This window comes from Capra hircus, chromosome 2 (genome assembly GCF_001704415.2).
Source record: "Capra hircus breed San Clemente chromosome 2, ASM170441v1, whole genome shotgun sequence".
Taxonomy (NCBI): domain Eukaryota; kingdom Metazoa; phylum Chordata; class Mammalia; order Artiodactyla; family Bovidae; genus Capra; species Capra hircus.
The window spans coordinates 82,727,585-82,749,511 of NC_030809.1; the positions used below are offsets into that span (position 1 = coordinate 82,727,585).

Below are 21,927 nucleotides of genomic sequence, written 5' to 3' on the forward strand. Positions count from 1 at the left end.
GATAAAAAATGGGCTGGGAGTTGGACGCCCTCTTTATTCATCCAAGGGGAGCATTAGTGAGAGTGTTTTTTTTTTAAATTAATACAATTTTGGCAGCTTCTCTTGATTTGAAAATGAAAAGGTTTTAAGTAGGTGACTAGCAAAGAGGCTTTCTTTTTTCTTAGTTCAGTTCAGTCACTCATTTGTGTCCAACTCTTTGTGACCCCATGGATTGCAGCACACCAGGCCTCCCTGTCCATCACCAACTCCCCAAGTTTACTCAAACTCATGTCCATTGAGTCAGTGATGCCATCCAACCATCTAATCCTCTGTCGTCCCCTTCTCCTCCTGCCTTCAATCTTTACCAGCATCAGGGTCTTTTCAAATGAGTCAGTTCTTGGCATCAGGTGGTCAAAGTATTGGAGTTTCAGCTTCAGCATCAGTCTTTCCAATGAATATTCAGGACTGATTTCCTTTAGGACAGGCTGGTTGGATCTACTTGCTGTCCAAGGGACTCTCAAGAGTCTACTCTAACACCACAATTCCAAAGCATCAATTCTTCAGAGCTCAGCTTTCTTTATGGTTCAACTCTCACGTCCATACATGACTACTGGAAAAACCATAGCCTTGACTAGATGGGCCTTTGTTGGTAATGTCTCTGCTTTTGAATATGCTATCTAGGTTGGTCATAACTTTCTTCCAAGGAATAAGCATCTTTTAATTTCATGGCTGCAGTCACCATCTGCAGTGATTTTGGAACCGCCCCCACCCCCCGCAAAAAAAAAAAAAAAAAAGTCTGACACTGTTTCCATTGTTTCCCCATCTATTTGCCAGGAAGTGATGGGACCAGATACCATGATCTTCGTTTTCTGAATGTTGAGCTTTAAGCCAACTTTTTCACTCTCCTCTTTCACTTTTATCAAGGCTATTTAGTTCTTCTTCACTTTCTGCCATAAGAGTGGTGTCATCTGCATATCTGAAGTCATTGATATTTCTCTCCCGGCAATCTTGATTCCAGCTCGTGTTTCATCCAGTCCAGCATTTCTCACAATGTACTCTACATATAAGTTAAATAAGCAGGGTGACAATATACAACTTTGACATACTCCTTTCCCGATTTGGAACCAGTCTGTTGTTCCATGTCCAGTTACCTGTTGCTTCTTGACCTGCATACAGATTTTCATGAGGCAGGTCATGTGGTCCGGTATTCCCATCTCTTTCAAAATTTTCCAGGTAATTGTGATCTACACAGTCAAAGGCTTTGGCATAGTCAATAAAGCAGAAGTAGATGTTTTTCTGGTACTCTTGCTTTTTCCAATATCCAACATTTGTTGACAGTTTGATGTCTGATTCCTTTTCTAAATCCAGTTTGGACATCTGGAAGTTCATGTTTCACGTACTGTTGAAGCCTGGCTTGGAGAAGTTTGAGCGTTACTTTGCTAGCATGTGAGATGGGTGCAATTTTGTGGTAGTTTGAGCATTCTTTGGCGTTGCCTTTTTTTCTTGGTAGATTTCTGTAAAAAGCAGAAACATGAAAAGCTTTCCTTGAACATCATAGAATCAGAGACCTAATAGCACCTTACCCACTAATAACAACCTCTGGGTTGTTTCTCAGCTTCTTCCACTTAATGTCCAGAAAGATACAAATCTGGTTAATTAATAGCCTGCATGCTTTTTAGGATATGGAGCTAAATACAAATGTAACCATTTCATTCCTTAGCTATTTGTTTTGTTAAGGCCATTTGTCTGTGTAAAATGCTTTCACTGGAGAAGAGAGAATGTGGCCAGAAAGAATAAAAGAGGGGCCACCTCCATTGTTTTCTCCTCTGACCCTGAGTGTCACTCAAGGTGCATTATGGTGTGAGTCTTCCATTGGAAACTCAAGAAAGATCAAAGGGCTAAGGAAGACACTACTTTAAGAAGGCTCTCTTAGGGTTCAATATTATAAGAGTTCTTTTGATAATGACCAACATGTATTGAGTACTTATTACAGCACCTGGTATGTATACCAGGTGCTCTCATATTCACTTTCAAAGTATTAATCTATGTAAGCAACAGTTAGAATTGGACATGGAACAACAGACTGGTTCCAAATAGGAAAAGGAGTACGTGAAGGCTGTATATTGTCACCCTGCTTATTTAACTTATATGCAGAGTACATCATGAAAAACGCTGGGCTGGAAGAAGCACAAGCTGGAATCAAGATCGCCGGGAGAAATATCAATAAACTCAGATATGCAGCTGACACCACCCTTATGGCAGAAAGTGAAGAGGAACTGAAAAGCCTCTTGATGAAAGTGAAAGAGGAGAGTGAAAAAGTTGGCTTAAAGATCAACATTCAGAAAACGAAGATCATGACATCTGGTCCCATCACTTCATGGGAAATAGAAGGGGAAACAGTGGAAGCAGTGTCAGACTTTATTTTGGGGGGCTCCAAAATCACTGCAGATGGTGACTGCAGCCATGAAATTAAAAGACACTTACTCCTTGGAAGAAAAGTTATGACCAACCTAGAGAGCATATTGAAAAGCAGAGACATTACTTTGCCAACAAAGGTCCATCTAGTCAAGGCTATGGTTTTTCCAGTAGTCATGTATGGATGTGAGAGTTGGACTGTGAAGAAGGCTGAGCACCGAAGAACTGATGCTTTTTAACTGTGGTGTTGGAGAAGACTCTTGAGAGTCCCTTGGACTGCAAGGAGATCCAACCAGTCCATTCTGAAGGAAATCAGCCCTGGGATTTCTTTGGAGGGAATGATGCTGAAGCTGAAACTCCAGTACTTTGGCCACCTCATGCGAAGAGTTGACTCATTGGAAAAGACTGACGCTGGGAGGGATTGGGGGCATGAGGAGAAGGGGATGACAGAGGATGAGATGGCTGGATGGCATCACTGACTCGATGGACGTGAGTCTGAGTGAACCCTGGGAGTTGGTGATGGACAGGGAGGCCTGGCGTGCTGCGATTCATGGGGTCACAGAGTCAGACACGATTGAGCGACTGAAATGAACTGAACTGAACTGAATCATCCATAAGTCTATTGGTATAGTCTGTTATATTCCCTGTTTTGTAGATGAGGAAACTAAGACACAGAGATGTTAAATAACTTTCCCTAAATCATGCAGATTAATGGTGAATGCAGGGCTTGAATCCACAAAATTGTTATGTGGTTGTGATTTTGTGACAGTTATTCCAATTGTTCTCTGCTGATTCAGACTTACAGTTCTTTCATATTCAGCTTGTATTCAAGGCTCAGATACACAAGTGGAACTTTTTCATGATATAGATTGAATACCAAGGCTCCTGGTTGGGTATTTATCCAATTTGGTGCGGGAATTCCTGCTTTCTCTCTCTTTCAAGTCTATTTGGGGAAACTTTTAATTTTTCCATGATAATTTATTCTTGTCAGAATTTATTTTTTATCAAAGTTACACAAGCATTTACTACACTAGTGTAGAAAGCTTTTAATTAAACAGCATATCTCTGGTTTCTGCATCTATCTACTCATCAATTTCACTTCCTAGAGGCTACCAATTTTAACAGCTTTAGTTTTTTTGACAAAATTTTTTACATCAACCTTCATGTTTTCAACACTATATGTGATACAGATTTTTCCTGATTTATCTATTTTAGGCATTACAGATTGACTTTGTTATGATGCTTTCTTGAACTCCACACCTTCCTTTCCCTCTCTCTTTTCATTATAGTTCTATCACAATTTTTGTTTCAATCACTAGTTGACCTTATTGTGATTTTCTAAATATCTTCAGCTGAGCTGATAATTACTATTTAATTATCATTCGTTTTCTATTCAGCATTCTTTCATGAAGTTAATAATTTCCTTAGTTTAAATGCTTACATTTTATCATATCTATAGCTAATTTACCCAATAGTGCCAGCAAATCTGTTAAACTCTTACCAATCTTTTTCTCAGACACTGAAACATTAAATATTGTCTACTCCCATTTTTTTTTTCCTGTTTCTTTACAAACGTTCCTTCAGTTTGTACTGAAGTCTGTTGGTCTGATATACATCTGTGAACTTCTGTTTACCATGTTCCTAAGTCTCCAGGCCTTATTTATAATGCCTTCTTATCTATGGTCAAGTATTTCTTTCTTTCTTTCTTTCTTTTTTTTTCAGGGTTTCCCAACAAGAATTTAGTGGAAGCAAATACTGAGCACCTTTCATTTCTGGAGATGTCTTTATGCAGTTCTGATTTTGATTGATAGTTTAACAAGCTGCATAATTCTAGGTTGACAATATTTTCTCCTTAAATTGGGGAAACATCTGTCTAGCCTTCAGTCAGCCAACACCATTCTGATTCCCATACTTTTGTATGTGATGTTTGTCTATTTCCAGTGTTCTATAATTGCATGACCAACCTGTTAATTACTGCTCTGAACACCTGATAGGTTCTTTTAATCAGAAGGCTCATAGTTATTAACTTCTATGATATTTTCTTGTAGTTTATTTTAAAATTTCTTACTATAGTTTTAAAATGTTGGCTTTATCTTTTAGGGTTTTCCTACAAGGTAGATGTTGAACTTCTTAGATTATTTTTTTATTTTTTATTTTTATGATTCAGCTCTTTGTTTTTCTATTTCTTGACTTGTTATTCCTATGCTCTGAGAATTATATTGATTTAATATATTTTTCTAGATTTTTAATTTACAAATGCCTCTCTTTATTAATTTATTTCTGTTTTGATGAATTCTATGTATTTTCTTATCTTTCAATAATATTACCAATAGTATTTTTTAAATTTTATTCCTTTTTGTATTATTTTTGCTTATTTTGGTTTCCTTTTTGTATTTGCTTTTTTAATATTCCTCTTCCATTTTGGGACTTTCCCCAAGACTTTTTCACTAAAGCAGAAGCTATTTTTCTTCAGCACTTAGAATATATTACACATATTTATTTCTCAATAAATAAATGTATAATATAGTGATTATAATTTATTACATGTGTAATTATATACATATTATATAATATCTGATCTATAAGTATAATATATAAAGATAATATATTATGTAGTGTTATATATTATATATTAACTTCTTTTAGCTATTCCTACATGTTCATTTTTTTAAAAGAGGCACTATAATGTCTCTTTTGGAGTTGGTATGTTGGTCTTGTTGACAGTCAGGCTTCTTTGTAATGCATGCTCGTGCATGTTTTTCATTGAGGATGTCTGAGTTTCAGTATCTGAAGGGCTTTAGAACCATTCAGTCTTCAAGAGTAGATTCCTTAAACCTTCTGGGTGAAGGAATACATTCTTTGCTACTGGCATTTCTGGGAGAAAGGTTGAGAATGGGAGCTGAGGGTTCCATTGCTCAGTGTGTAGGCTTTAATTCCCTAGTTTGGAGTATCACACTCTTCTCTTCCCTCTATGATGCCAGGTGATCCTGAGTCAAGACTCTGGAAGCTACCTGATTTAATGTCTTCTCATGTAGGTCTGGGAGTGATCTCTGGATATGAATGAATGAGTGAGCCTGGGAATCCAGCTTTTTCAGTGATGGTTCTTGTAGGCTCTTGATCTTGTCTTTATTTGGCGCTTCCAAATGATGAGCCTTGGGGAGGGAGGGACTTACTGACATTTTTGTCATTAATAACATCAGCTTCTCCTGCTGCAACACTGAAGCTGCAGAATTTTCATTTTACAAGGTAATATACAATGTTTTCATGCACTTTTTATATTCTAAGCATTTTTGAGATACAATATCCACTTTTGCTCATATTTTCATTCACTGTGAATATATTTTTTATCTTTTTACTCTTATTTTAGTACATAGGAGGGATTAAGATGTATGGCCAGTCCACAAGTGTCAACTAGAAATCTACCCTGGCAACTTTACCTCAGCTGGTATATTATTAACATCTAGAGCAGATAGTCACTTTTCAGTTACAGGATATACCAAATACAAATTTGTAGCACTATTTTTGAGTGGATGCTGTAGTTAAGTATATGCACCTTTAATATATTCATCTTCCTGACTTCCAAAACATTGCTATCATTATTTCATCTTAATGCTCAAGATGATTATAAAGATCTTTTATTTGAAATATGATTAAAATAGAATAGACACTTAAGCATAAGTAAAATAGTTGAGTAGAAGTGTAATAAACAAGGATTTCCCTTGTGGTCCAGTCTGTAAGACTCCACATTCCCAGTGCAGAGGGCCTGGGTTTGATTCCGAATCAGGGAACTAGATCTCACAGGCTGCAACTAAAAATCTCCCATGCTGCAACCAAGACATGAGACAGCCAAAAAAAAAAAAAAAAAAAGAAGTGTGATAAACATCAGTGTATATTTTGATCTACAGTGTAATATAATAATGGGCAGACAACAAGCATTTGTTGAGTTTCCACTTTGAAAGGTGGTAGGTTCAGCATTTAAAAGCTTTGGGATCAGTATGCATGGTGTTTTGAACTGAATGAACCTAGATTAATCGAAAGCCTCTGACCCTCACTTAGCTTTCAGTCTTTTCCCACTTGCCTTAGATTTATCATCTATGCAATGAGGGCAATAATCATAATCGCTTCATAGCATGGATAGTGCATAGTATTAAAGTTATTAAACATCACTGGCTATAGAATCCAACTACTTGGGTTTGAATCCCACCTCTGCTACTTAATAGTTGATCTGAAACTCAACTTATTTCAAAACTGAATTTAGATTTTGGTCTTTGAACTGGTGACATGAGATTTAGATTTGTATAATGAGATTTTGGATTTTGAGTGGATGCTATAATAAAATAAGACTCTTTGGAATCATGGGAAGAGATAATGTATTTTGCTTGAGGAAGGGACATGATTTGTTGAGGGCCAGAGGTGGGATTGTGGTAGACAGAATTCTAAGCCTTCAAGAGCCCCACTTCCTGATGTGCATGTCCAGTATAACTAGATTTCTGAGTATTTAAAGCATTTTCTAATGAAATTATTTCAAAATGCCCTAGAAAAAAGTTGGAATTTTTTGAAGATATAAATTATTTTAAAAGAGTTTTTATTTTTTTAATTAATTAATTAATTAATTTATTTATTTATTTATATTTTATTTTTTATTTTTTTTTAAATTTTAAAATCTTTAATTCTTACATGCGTAAGATTTTAAGAGAATGTTAGCTTAATGTTAATTATTCATGTACAAGAAGATATTTACCTATTTACTGGTATACTGGAAGAAGAATTATATAATTGGTATAGCAGAGGTTATACCAACAAGGACCTACCATGTGACAAGCTATATATGTTTTAATTTACTTATTTCTAATGCAATCCTATGAGAAATAACTTCTATATTATGCATATATTGACAAAATAGAGACGCTAGAAGTTAAAACAATATGCCCAGAAGGTAAGTGATAATAGAATATGAATGTGTGTGTGTGTGTGTGTGTGTGTGTGTGTGTGTGAATCACTCAGTCGTGTCTGACTTTTTGCGACTCCATGGACTGTAGCCCATTTGGCTCTTCTGTCTGTGGGATTTCCCAGGCAAGAATACTGGAGTGGGTTGCCATCTCCTTCTCCAGGGGATATTCCCAACCTAAGGGTAAAACCTACATCTCCAGCATTGTAGGCAGATTCTTTAGCATCTAGCCACCAGGGTACCCCCTAATAAAATAGAGAACTCTTCAAAACAATAATCTATATAATTGGGTAATGTTATTTAAAAGCAGAAATATATCTACCTAAATCTATATCCACAGGTTTCCATGGTGACCTAGATGGTAGAAAATCTGCCTGCAATTCAGGAGACCTAGGTTTGATTCCTGGGTCAAGAAGATCCCTTGGAGAAGAGAATGGCAACCCCCTCCAGTATTCTTGCCTGGAGAATTCCATGGACAGAGGAGCCTGGCAGGCTACAGTCCTAGGGTCACAAAGAGTCAGACATGACTGAGGGACTAACAAACACACATATCCACCCTATACCTATTTATATGTTTATCTTCTCAGATTTTTCCTCTGGAAGAGGTATATAAGCCCCAAGCATAGGGCATACAACATAGATCAGGAAATTATTATCCTACTAGTATCTGTTATTTCATTTGTAGGCTAATGAAGGTATCATTTTGAAAGTTCAACCTTATTTCAGTAAAGATAGATGGCAAATCTCCCATAAGAAATTATGGAACTTCATCTAGAAATGACTACTGACTTGGTCTATATTTTGGAAAGAATGGTAAGTATGTTTATAACAAGATATCATAGGGCTAGATATTATACCATTTGAAGGTCATGCTGAATTCAATAAAAAGTAAGACACATGTATCAGATGATGCAAAATGGAGTGGGAGTGACCAATCCCATGACATGTATATTTCATACTATACTAAACTCCATTGATTTAAAGATAAATAAAACATGACTCTTATCCTTAAGAGTTTCTGAACAGCGTGTTTGCTTTCTTTTTTTCATTTTCAAAGAAGTTAGTAGTATGTAATTATTACTGTAATATACTCAAGGTGTGATAAATCATGAGGAAAATTGTTTATTCTGGGAGCTCTGACAGTTATAGCATAGAAACCAGAATAAGAGTTTTGGATGATTATATACATTCTTTATCTATTTTCACCAGAAGCTCCCAGATAATTCCAAATTGAGTTTTTCATAAATACTTTTTCAAACTATTTAAACTTACCTCTTTTTTGACTAGTTCTTTCTTAAGAATATATCTAGGCACATTGTGCTAACTTGAAGGTCAATAAGGAAAACAGAATGAGGGATCTGTCTTTTATGAAAATGTGCTGCCTTTGAGAATATTTTTGGTAGGAAAAAAATGGCAGATTTTTTCTTATAAACCGTATGTTCTTGCATTTCTGATATCTGGAGTCAGTAGCTTGCCAGAAATATTCCCAATCAAAAGCCAGACTAACCCATGAAGGTGTCCAAAGAAGTCTGTTCTGATTACTGAAGATGTTGAACTAGTCCTGACTTCAAACAGTAGATATTTCCACACTTTAGTGGTATATGACAGCTCTATTCATTCCACAATGTCAAATTCTTTGGTTTAGGCCATTGGGTATTTATGCATTTCTGGCTAGGGAAGCAGAGAAACCTAATTTGATTCTCGAGCCAAAGTTTTTAGGCCCTGTTCCTTTGGAACTTGGACTGGAGAATTTTGGCACTGTATAAAGACCAGGACAGAGCAAGTAGTCACACATAACTAACTGACTCAACAGAGCATATTCAGGGAGAAAGATCATGCCTACACATTGGATAACCATCCTCCAAGGCAGACTGACAACACCCTGAATTCAATCACCCTTAAATAAACACACAAGGAAAGCAAGCCTTTAACATACCTTCCGGCACTGCTCTCCAATGCTGCCTGATTAGTTTGAGTGCCATAGGCCAGGCTGCAGATGCAACCATTACTGTTGTTCTTACTTATGTCTGTCTGCTGTCTGCTAACAAGCATTCATATGCTTTGGATCATTAAAGTCACAACCTCCTAAGCCAATCTATTCCTCTCCACGGGTTTGTTGTCGATTGGAAAGAGAGATGCTATTTCTGTTTCATTCTCTATTAGGTCCTCCATTCAGGGTTATTTCTGAGGTCTGAATATCATAGCTTACACCCTTGCCCCCATTGAGCATATAAATTGTGTTCCCATTAAGCTTGTTCTTTTTGCCTGATTTATTTTGTTTTCTGTTGCATGTGCCTTTTCAATGCAAGGCAAGTGATTTGTGCTGGAGCAGCGACAGACAAAAAGTGCTGTAACTTAAGCTATTTCCTGGTGCCATTGCTATCTGTGAGAGATCTGCCGTACTTACACCCTTGCTAAATTTCTTCTGACAGACTCCAGGTGGTCGGGATTTTCACAATCCAACCCATTTCTGTGTTAGAACTTGTCATTTGGGGCTCTGTAAATTCTTCCCTTTCGTCTCCCTGTTGGTAGCACGTTGAGGGTATTTATATATCTACCTGTAGAAGGCCACATGTGTCCACAGGATTATCAGAGGTAGAGAAACATACAGTTTCTCTTTCAGAGAAGGTGCAGAAGACAGATACTGGAGAGTGAGAGAAAGGGAAAATTGTCACTTGTAGTATTATGCAGGCTGCCCATCTAAACCCATCATTGCCTGGCACCTACACACTAAGGGCAAGGATCCAGCCAACTTGTGAGCGGGCACCGTGCCATTTGAGCAGATGGGCATGGAAGTCGGCAGCCAGTAGACCATGTATGTGCATCAGCAGTGGGTGTTGAGGGCACGATTCCCAGAGGAGAATGTCCTAACAGCTGTCTGGCCTGAGCCAACATACTTACGACCAAGGAAAAGTGCCATCCTTCAATCCTGCTGAGTTGGATTAACCTTCAGAACTAAATCTGCTTTTTTTCGGCAGCAGAAGGTGAGTTTAGGGGTCTATGAAAACCTCAAAGAATAACTGAAGGAAGGAAACTGGAAAGATACAGTTATTAGACATTCACTAAAGATGCCAAGGGTATTCATATGCGTGTTTTAAACATTTGACCAAAAGTCCATTAATTCTTGAAAGAACATCGCAGTTATTAAAAGTTCTGCCTCCTACAATGCTTTTACAAGTGATCTTTCCACACAGGCAGAGCATTTATAGTGAGTTAGATAGTACATTCCCATCTTTGCACTACGAAATAATGATGTACAAGGAAAGGTGTCAAAAGACTCTAGAAATCTGACTGTGGGTAAATGTCTTTGTCAAACTTTACATAGCATAGATCAAACTAGATATTACATAGATTACAGTTTTTCAAAGAAGAGAATTTCTTCTTTAGTGATTGAACATATACCTGAAAGAAAAGTAAGAAGGCAACTTCATAATTCAACTTAAGCTCTTCTGGGCAATGAAAGAGACTTATATTTGAGACTGTAAATAAAGCCTGATTCTAATTTGTTGAGAATTTCCAGATAGTTAAATATCATGAAATTAGATATAGGTTGTTTCTGCCCAGCATGGCCAAATGGTGATTTGACGATGATTTGTTTCAGTTAGTTAAAAATTGGTAGGCCATTTTAATAATTTAGACTCTCAATAATTGTTTCTTATTTTTCTTTGTTTTGAGGTGTTTGTGAGATAGTTCTCTTGGTATCGTTTTATACTGTCTTGAATCTTTCTATTTAAATGATAAATTATGACTTGTAATTGTGGAGAAAATAGCAATTTGGTCCAAATGTTCTACAAACCCATCTATATTTTCTTAATCTACTGTCTAAATTCTTTCCTTTTGTTTACACCAACAGAGGAAATACCTCTGTTATGAAGAGTAAAAGAGACAAATAAGTTATTTTACCAGCTAACTTTCTATCTGGCTCTAAAGAATTATCTAATGATTTAGATCTAATACCATTAGACCTAATACCATTAGTAGTATTGTGAGTGAGATAAGATGTCTTTGTGTCTATTTGGCCTTTATTTGCTCATTATATCAATTTAGAAATCCATGACTAAGTATATCTTTGTTGTTGTTCAGTTGCTAAGTAGTGCCCAACTCATTGTGTTCTCACAGACTGCAATATGCTGGGCTCCTCTGTCCTCAACTCTCCCCTGGAGTTTGCTCAAATTCATGTCCGTTGTGTTAGCTATCTAACCATCTCACCCGCGTCTCTGCATCTCCTGCATCAGCAGGCAGATTCTTTACCACTGTGCCACCAGAGAAGCCCTGGCTTAGTATAGATGAAACTATAAAGTAAAAAAAGAAAGTGAACTAAAAATGAAGATGGACATAAGAACCATTCATTGAAGAAAATATAGAAAATTTTATTACCCAGATAACTCTGTGTTTCTTGTTTCTGATAGTTTTTGTCTTACAAGCATATTTGAAGGCTAAAATTATGGAGTGTCCAAGTTCCATGGGAATGCTATTTTTAGAGAGAAATATTCTATTGATGGTGAATGCTATTACTGGAGAGAAATATTCTATTGATGGTGAATGCTACATTGCTTCAGTCATGTCTGACTTTCTGTGACCATATGGACTGTAGCCCTCCAGGCTCCTCTGTCCATGGGCTTTTCCAGGGAAGCATACTGGAGTGGGTTGCCATGCCCTCCCCCAGGGGATCCTCCTTACCCAGGGATTGAACCTGTATCTCTTTCATCTCCCTTATTGGCAGGCAGGTTCTTTACCACTACTATTGACAGTATGCAAAAAGAAATGAGAAAACAGAATTAATAGTATTTAACAATAAACAAGGAAATACATGTAATATATAGTTCATTTATAATTAAACAGGAAGGTAAAAGGCATTTTGATTTTCTTCTTGGTGGTATACACATGTTTGTGACTAAATAAAGGAGAGAAAATATAAAGGAGTAAGAATTATTCCAGCAAACACTTACCTTTGGCTTTCTGAGAAGAATATGTGGCTGAAGCTGGTCTAAACCAGACTTATCCCAGTATTGACAGATTGGTGAGAGCTTCAGGTGGCACAGATGCTGACTAAAGAATATTCAAGAAACGGAAAAAAAAAATCCTGATAAACTTTAATACATCTTACAAATGTTTCTGAATCTTTCTTTCATTTTCTTTTACAGGGGATAAAAGAGATAAGATTGTCAGACTTCTAACTGAAAATCAGTTGAGTTCAGTCACTCAGTCATGTCTGACTCTTTTTGACCCCATGGACTGCAGCACACCAGGCCTCCCTGTTCATCACCATCTCCCAAAGTTCATTCAAACTCATTTCCAATGAGTCGGTGATGTCATCCAACCATCTCATCCTCTGTCGTCCACTTCTTCTCTCGCCTTCAATCCTTCCCAGTATCAGTGTCTTTTCCAATGAGTCAGTACTTAGCATCAGGTGGCCAAAGTATTGGAGTTTCAGTTTTAGCATCAGTCCTTCCGATGAATATTCAGGACTGATTTCCTTTAGGATGTACTGGTTGGATCTCCTTGCAGTCCAAGGCACTCTCAAGAGTCTTCTCCAACACCACAGCTCAAAGCATCAATTCTTCAGCACTCAGCCTTCTTCACAGTCCAACTCTCACATCCATACATGACTATAGGAAAAACCATAGCCTTGACTAGATGGAACTTTGTTGGCAAAGTAAAGTCTCTGCTTTTGAATATGTTCTCTAGGTTGGTCATAAATTTTCTTCTAAGGAGTAAGTGTCTTTTTAATTCCATGGCTGCAGTCACCATCTGCAGTGATTTTGGAGCCCCAACAAAAAATAAAGTCTGCCACTGTTTCCACTTTTCTCCATCTATTTGCCATGAAGTGATGGAACCAGATGCCATGATCTTAGTTTTCTGAATGTTGAGCTTTAAGCCAACTTCTTCACTCTCCTCTTTCACTTTCATAAAGAGTCTCTTTAGTTCCTCTTCACTTTCTGCCATAATGGTGGTGTCATCTGCCTATCTGAGGTTATTGATATTTCTCCTGGCAATCTTGATTCCAGCTTGTGCTTCCTCCAGCCCAGCATTTCTCATGATGTACTCTGCGTATAAGTTAAATAAGCAAAGTGATAATATACAGCCTTGACATACTCTTTTTCCTGTTTGGAACCAGTCTGTTGTTCCATGTCCAGTTCTAACTGTTGCTTCCTGGCCTGCATACAGATTTCTCAAGAGGCAGGTCAGGTGATCTGGTGGTCCCATCTCTTTTCACAGTTTGTGGTGATCCACACAGTCAAAGGCTTTGGCATAGTCAATAAAGCAGAAATAAATGTTTTTCTAGAACTCTCCTGCTTTTTTGATGATCCAGCAGATGTTGGCAATTTGATCTCTGGTTGCTCTGCCTTTTCTAAAACCAGCTTGTACATCTGGAAGTTCATGGTTCATGTATTGTTGAAGCCTGACTTGGAGAATTTTGAGCATTACTTTTACTAACATGTGAGATGAGTGCAATTGTGTGGTAGTCTGAGCATTCTTTGGCATTGCCTTTCTTTGGGATTGGAATGAAAACTGACCTTTTCCAGTCTTGTGGCCACTGCTGAGTTTTCCAAATTTGCTGACATATTGAGTGCAGCACTTTCACAGCATCTTCTTTTAAGATTTAAAATCGCTCAACTGGAATGCCATCAGCTCCACTGGCTTTGTTCATAGTGTTGCTTCCTAATGGCCACTTGACTTCACATTCCAGGATGTCTGGCTCTAGGTGACTGACAATATACAATCAAAAAAGACTTATGGAAAAATAGAAAAAGAAAGGCATTTATGTATGCCTACTATGCTAATTGAATGATATTGTGGGCAGAGGGAAGAAGAGAACCAAACTGTCAAACAATATGCCATGGTACATTAATAACATTAAAACAGAAGATTTGGTTTTTCTACAGTATATTTTATTATCTCTCATGAGGACTATGAAAGATACATTTAGTAAGGGTAGAATAATTATGAGGCATGGACAAATTTTACATGTGCCTACAAATATTTGTAAAGTTAGATGATAAGGTAATGTTCTTATAGCTTAAGTGCCCCTTTTTTTCAAAAGCAATTACCTACCACATATATATGATTGAACACATATAGCCATCACTTGTGTTGACATTTATTATCTCTAAACAATTCAGTTGCCGTAAGTACAAGAAATACTGACTACCTTTCCACATAAACCCACACACACAAAAAAAGTGTCACTAACTTTCCTTAGTTTCTGATTATAGTAGCTTTAGGAAAAAGATTTTGGTGAAACATATGAAGATTTCAACATAAAACTTGGGATACACCAAAAAAATAAAAAGAAGAAAAACTTTTGAGAAACTGTGAAGATAAAAACTAAACTTAACCACAAATTTATTTCTGTTTTTCATCCAAGTATCCAGGGAGGTTGCTAATGGGAGGTATGCCTCAGAAAATGTACATGTCTGTGAAAACATTGGAACAAACTAATGCTTTTATTCAAGTGATTTTATTTCAATTCTAAGCCACAAGCTATAAACTTTCATCAAAAATGGTAATCTATTTAAAATCAGAGCTATGTGGAATGTTTCATGTTTATGTATAACTTTCATAGTAGACCCTCCTACACAAGGAAAATAATATGCTCAAATTCTGTTATTTTTATAGTTTGTGTAATATATCAAGTACTAGTCCCACCTATCAGCTTCATATTTTTAAAATAGATTTTAGAAAAAGGAAGGGAAGAACAAAATGAAAACACTGAAAAAGTGACTTTTTAATTCTTCTGTTTGGAGGAAAAGATATCTGAAAAACTTAATTATAATGCATATTCTAATAAGAACAAAAATAAATTTAAAGGAAAATATGCATTGCACATCTTGAGTACTTAATTTTGCTACTTTGCATTACAGAATTAGAAAGTGGAGTACCTGGGGAGGTTAGAGGAGTGGAAGTAGAGAGAGTGGTGGGTGGTGATAAAGAAGGAAAAACTCATAGACTTGATCTAAAAGAATTTCAGTGATATATTAACTTAATATTGAGTTCAAAAAAATCCAAGTCAAAAGATATTTGTTTTTCAAATTTTTTCAACGGTAGCCCCAAATCATTTCTATTTACTGGAAAAATAAATCAATAGGAAGATGGCATCACTGAAAAACGATGAGGTCTGCTGTTTTTCCTCCTCAAAAGAAGGGTTGCCATCCACACAACTACTATTTATTATGAAAGCTTAGTTTATTATGATGCAGAATACCATGATAGCAAAAACAGTTTATGACATAACCATGTCACCTCGAAAGAAACTGTTAAGTAACATTCTTTAATAAATAGGCCAGAGAAGTATGGAAATTTTAAGGTTTCTTTCTGCTTAAAAGCTAGAAGTGAATTGAGAAGTAGCAATTCATAAAAGTCTCAAATGGGAATTGTAAAATCATATTGAAACAAATATGTCATAATTTAAGAGTATAAGAACAAGCCAAAAAAATCAGGGTAGAACACAAATATGTGATGGGTATACATACATGTTCATTTATGTTTAAAAGGAAGATCTGTATATGATTTAAGATATTTGGAAACAAAAAAGAAAGCAGTCACACATAAAAAAGAATCATATTTTCAGGCTTCCTCAGAAAAAATACTTCTGTAATTCACAGATTAAATAATGTATTAAAAATTTTGTATCAAGCTACTGCTAATATTTTGACTGTTATTTAGGTTTAACAAATTCAGTGATTAGCAATTCTTGCAAAAATGAAAAGGACCTAAGATTAAACAATGGAGCCTAACCTTGCCAGCATTCTGAAACTTATCCAAAAGCAATTTTCAAAACAAGATATAGGGTTTTTTGTTGTCAGGTACTTTTAAAAGCTCTGATATTCTGGAAAAAAAGTTAGGATTGTCCAAAATAAAGTATGTGCTTTATTTGCAACACTAGTAAGATATTTTTTCGTAATGTCAACAAACAAGTACATTTTAAGCACTCATTATTAGAAATTACTGGCATATGACTATACTAAACATGAAATGTTTGTTGGCTAAAATGAATGGCTCATAAAAACATCTGTGGAAAAGAATAAAAATTATGTATTTATGGCTTCCCCAGTGACTCAGCAGTAAGGAATTCGACTGCAATGCAGGAAATGCAGGTTCGATTCCTGAATTGGGAATATCCCCTGGAGATGACTTTTCCCTGGTGGCTCAGACAGTAAAGCGTCTGCCTACAATGTGGGAGACCTGGGTTCGACCCCTGGGTCAGGAAGATTCCCTGGAGAAGGAAAGGCAACCCACTCCAGTACTCTTGCCTGGAAAATCCCATGGACAGAGGAGCCTGGTAGGCTACAGTCTGTGGGGTCGCAAAGAGTCGGACACGACTGAGCAACTTCACTTTCACTTTCTTTCCTGGAGATGAGCATGGCAACCCACTCCAGTTTTCTTGCTCGGAGAATCCAATGAACAGTGGAGTCTGTCATGCTACAGTCCGTAGAGTCACAGAGTCGGATATGACTAAAGCAACTGAGTATGCACGGACACGTGTATGTGTGTGTATCTGAATCACTTTGCTGTAGAGCAGATAAGCAGAAAAACATAACACGGTAAATAATCTACATTTCACTACAAAAAGTCTAATGTTTTAAGTGGTAATCTTTCTTAAGAGGTCATCCCTTAAAATTTAAAAAAATTATCAGATACTATTATATTAAGAAATTATTAATAAATAATTCTGTAAACTGTAAGATTTTCTGTTGTTTATGCTATGACTTAGAAGAATCCTGTTTTTTCCCTTCAAACTTACCTCATGAGAATGCGATTGACCTCAAATTTTCTTTACAATTATTATTTCAATTACGTATGTCACAGAAAGACAGTTCTTTTGAAACATTCTAAGTTTTTCAGATATCCATACAAGACAACTGAGCAATTTTGGATCAAGAATTTCCTAAATCATAAGTCTCCGTCAGCATAATCTGATTGGCATAATAGCATATTTCTGTACCTAATACTTAACTGAGAAAGACATTAAACCAAAAGACAGGTGATGAAAGTTTTCTTTTCTTCCATATCTTTGTAACTTGGTTGAATATGATAGATTGGCTAGCTTATTGATTTAGGAATGATCAGCAATATTACTTCCCCCCGAGGAATATTAACATGTTTCCTAACAGATTCAAAATCTGATTTCTAGCTTCCTGTGTAAACGTGCACAAATTTATAGGTTTAGGTCTCCTCAAATTTCTACCTTACGAATATCCACTTATGCACACAGGGGATCTCTGTGGTTCCCCAAAAATTTAGTTACTGTTTTTATACATAAACATTTATATTGCTGGAAAAAAAGTAAAGTGCAATAACTAAGGGCTGAAGTCCACATTAAAATATCACCTATGCTTTCACTAGCTGTGGATTTAAAGTTCCCTAAAAGGTCTGTGTTTATCTTTTTAAAATACATGTCTCTGATCTCTTAATTCTGGGGAATAATTATTTTAGTATATTCAAAAACACTTTTAACAATGCCTAGCAAATAATAGGTACTTAATAAATGTTGGCAGGCAGTATTGTATCATATCTCAAGTTGAATTCTTGTTTATACCATGGAACCAAAGGTTTCCCTCAAAGGTGGTATGTGCTCAGTAACTGGTCATTTCTGATCAAATTTCTTTCTATTAAAATTTGTTTCCCAAGCTTCAGTCATTCACTAATTGTATTTGTGGGTTTTTTTTTTCCCCACATTTCATTTACTTAAATAAGAAAACTCCTTCTATCCCAGAATTCTCCCGCCATTGTAAGTTGAGTATAGGACATGAATACTAAATTCCCAGTATAATGAGTAATAATTAAAAGTACTAAATTATAAACATATAGTCACATAAAATAAACTCCTAGTTCTTTAAGAGGCTTAAATCTCAAGCCTCTATGTATATATATTTGCATACATCCTCCTGTTGAAAAGCTGAAGTATCAAAGAATAACAGATATGAAGTTTTGGTTCTAGGATTTCCCCCATTAACTGCTATTCTGTTCACAGTTTTCTTATGCAGAAGATCTTTCATTTCAACACTAACTAACCATCAATTATGGTTATCTTACTTAGGGTAATGCTAACAAATATAAAATTATCTAAAATATGTCATGGCTCCACAAAATGGAAATTTATTCCTCACTATTTAAAAGTTCAAAGGACATTTCCTACCTGAACTTTCTGTTCTCACTACAACTTTTCTCTTAATATAAAATTATTCCAAAATAAAGTTTACTAAATAAGAGAGACTGAGTTTTCCTGAACTATGCTGGGTTTTCTTGACCTGGTGATTCAGCATTCTCCCATCTTGCATTTTTATTCTCCCATAAGGCCTCGGTCGATGTTTATTCCCAGCTAGTACCCCAAGAAAGAGAGTGTGGTGGGGGGGGGGCACTCACTGATCAATAGCCTTGAAAGGGAAGTGGTTCTCACTGTTTCTACTCATTTGTTTTTGGTCTAAACTACTCACATGGACACTCAGCTGTAAAGGAAGCTGAGTAATGCAGTCTGGAAATGTGCCCTGGAAGGAGAGGACAGAATCTGGTGAGAGACTTCCAGATTCTTCCTCCATCCATATATCAATTTGCACCTGTCTTCCAACACTTAGGAATAAACTCACACACCTCCTCAAAGGAGACAACCAAAAGCCTCATTTAGTTACTGCCTTAAACTCCAACTCCAGAATCTCTGGTGGTAAACAGCTTTCTGTATCAGGTCCACATTTTCACCAGGGGATTAAGAATGTCAAACTAGAAAAATAAGCTCTCCATCCTGTTTTCTCCATCATATCTAACAGACAATGTTAGGGCAAGAAATTGATACCTGAAAATAAGCAAAAAACAAAAATCCTCTCATTTATAAAGGAAAGAATGGTAAACAACCAACAGTCACCAGATGCAAGTGATGATTAGCCCTCCTGGTCAGGTCCTGTGAGACCAGTCCAGGCAGTAGCAACAGTTACTGGCTCTTCTTTCTAGAATTTCCCATACCATTGTTCTCCAGGGTTTCTGGCTGGGCTTTCTGGAGTCTCTTCCTTCTCCATCATCCTTCATGGACACCGCATCTGAAGAAGACATAGAAGAGAATGGCCTCCTTGAAGGCTGTACTGCCTTCATAATTGCTTTTGTGGAGCAAATATGGAAATCAGGGATTGAATAGAATCACATGGTCTTTATATCAGGCTCTTTGTTTCTTTGGGAATACAATTCCCTCAGAATCTTACCAGACCACCTTACCTGCCTCCTGCGAAACCTGTATGCAGGGCAAGAAACAACAGAACCGGACATGGAACAGCAGACTGTTTCCAAATTGGGAAAGGAGTACGTCAAGGCTGTATATCATCACCCTGCTTATTTAACTTATATGCAGAGGACATCATGCAGAATTCCAAGCTGAATGAAGCACAAGCTGGAATAAAGATTGCCAGGAGAAATATCAGTAACTTCAGATATGCAGATGACACCACCCTTATGGCAGAAAGCAAAGAAGAACTAAAGAACCTCTTGATGAAGGTGAAAGAGGAGAGTGAAAAAGCCGGCTTAAAGCTCAACATCCAGAAAACTAAGATCATGGCATCCAGTCCCATCACTTCATGGAAAATGGATGGGGAAACAGTGGAAACAGTGACAGACTTTATTTTCTTCGGCTCCAAAATCACTGCCTATGGTGACTGCAGCCATGAAATGAAAAGATGATTGCTCCTTGGAAGAAAGCCATCATCAACCTAAACAATATATTAAAAAGTAGAAACATTACTTTGCTGACAGAAGTCTGTATAGTTAAAGCTATGTTTTTTCTAGTACTCATGTAAAGATGTGAGAGTTGGGCCATAAAGAACTGATGCTTTCGAACTGTGGTATTGGAGAAGACTCTTGAGACTCCCTTGGACTGCAAAGAGATCAAACCAGTCAATCCTAAAGGAAATCATTCATGAATATTCATGGAAGGACTGATGCTGAAGCTGAAGCTCCAATACTTTAGTCACCTGTTGTGAAGAGCTGACTCTTTAGAAAAGACACTGATGCTGGGAAAGATTGAATGCAGGACGAGAAGCGGTGGTCAGAGGACGAGATGGTTGGATGGCATCACTGATTCAATGGACATGAGATTGAGCAAGCTCCAGGAGATGGTGAAGGACAGGGAAGCCTGGCGTTCTGCAGTTCTGGGGTTACAGAGTCTGACATGACTGAGCAACTGAACAACAACCCCACCACAATCTTAGCTGGGACTAAATTGATCTTTTCAGTCTGTTTTATGTGCTGGTAAACAGAGCCAAAATCATCCAAAATTATTTTCTACATGTAGTGCCTAATTTAAAGATTCCTTACTCTCATGTCTCTCTCTCTTTCTCTTCAATTTCTGTCTCTTTCTTTCTCTTCCTACTGATTTGCCCCACCACCTTCTCTTCTTTATGCAAAGTACTGGAAAATCCCTTTATAGTGAAATCATGCTATTAATGAGAGCTTTCATTTAAAATTTAAAATATGATTTTTAATTATAAATTCCTTTTTTTTTTTACTATAGAATCTGTCTATGATACTTCTTCAGGAGAAAAGATAAGGCATTTAAAGAAAATTTGTTCTGAAAACACTTACTGTGTGTTTTGTATATTTATATATATATGGATAATGGTGGAAGACATGGACATTAATAGCACATTAACTCTGAAGAAGCTAAGTTTATAAACACACAGCATAAATACAAATTTTTCAATATTAAGTATTTTGTCCCAGTTACTTCTACAGCATTGCAGATCCCTCTGAAACATAGAGGTGTAAAACAATTATTATTATTATTTTTTTTTTTTTTGGCTGATGGAATCTGGTCAAAAATTCAGATAAAGCACAATAGGAGTAGCTACTGCAGTGTTTGATATCTCTACTGAGAAGGCCTGAAAGCTGTGGGGATTCAATGCCTAGAAGAAGGAATCATGAAGGTATTTTTTGTTCACTTGGTCAGTGGCTGATATTGGCTGTCTGCTGGAAACTCACCTAGTCTGTCAGCTAGAAAACTGGTCTCTCTGAATGGGTCAATTTGGGATTCCTCTCAACATGGTGACTTTTTGTTTTTCTTTTTTAACAAAAAACAGCAAATGTATTATTCAGTATCCAGTATCACACCGCGACACCACCTAGAGACCTCACCTTCCCTCCTTACCTGTCCCCAAGGGTACACCCGAAATGGAAAAAATAAAAGTAAACCCAGATCTCAGCTCCTCCTCTGGAAGAAAGGGTGTTGGCCTTGGGAGCCCCTTTCTGCAGGTCCCAGCAGGCAGGAGAGCAGATCCTTCCTATGCCCAGAGAACTGGGCTCCAGCCTTCAACAACAGAAAGAACGTTCAAACAGGAGCAGAGCCGTTTCTGCAGAGGAGGATGATTTGGGAGGGTTCCGAGAGAACAAACGGGGAGTGAGTGGTATTTTTATACTCTAATATTTGGAGTCATATATGTCACTTCTGCCATGTATTCTGGTTAAAGCATGTATAAAGATCCACCCAAGTTCAAAATGAAACAGCATACACCCCACCATTTGATAGGAAGGATATCAAGGTCAAAGGGTAAGGAGACCACATGGAATATGAGATATCATTGCAGCCAGCCATCTTTGAGTACACCTTT

The 21,927-nt window shown here is 36.9% G+C and overlaps 1 protein-coding gene across 1 annotated transcript in view; it reads left to right on the plus strand.

Annotated features, from left to right (window-relative positions):
* Positions 1-21,927, plus strand: part of ARHGAP15 (Rho GTPase activating protein 15) — a 711,497-nt gene that overhangs the window by 73,139 nt on the left and 616,431 nt on the right. The gene's annotated exons all lie outside the window — the stretch shown is intronic.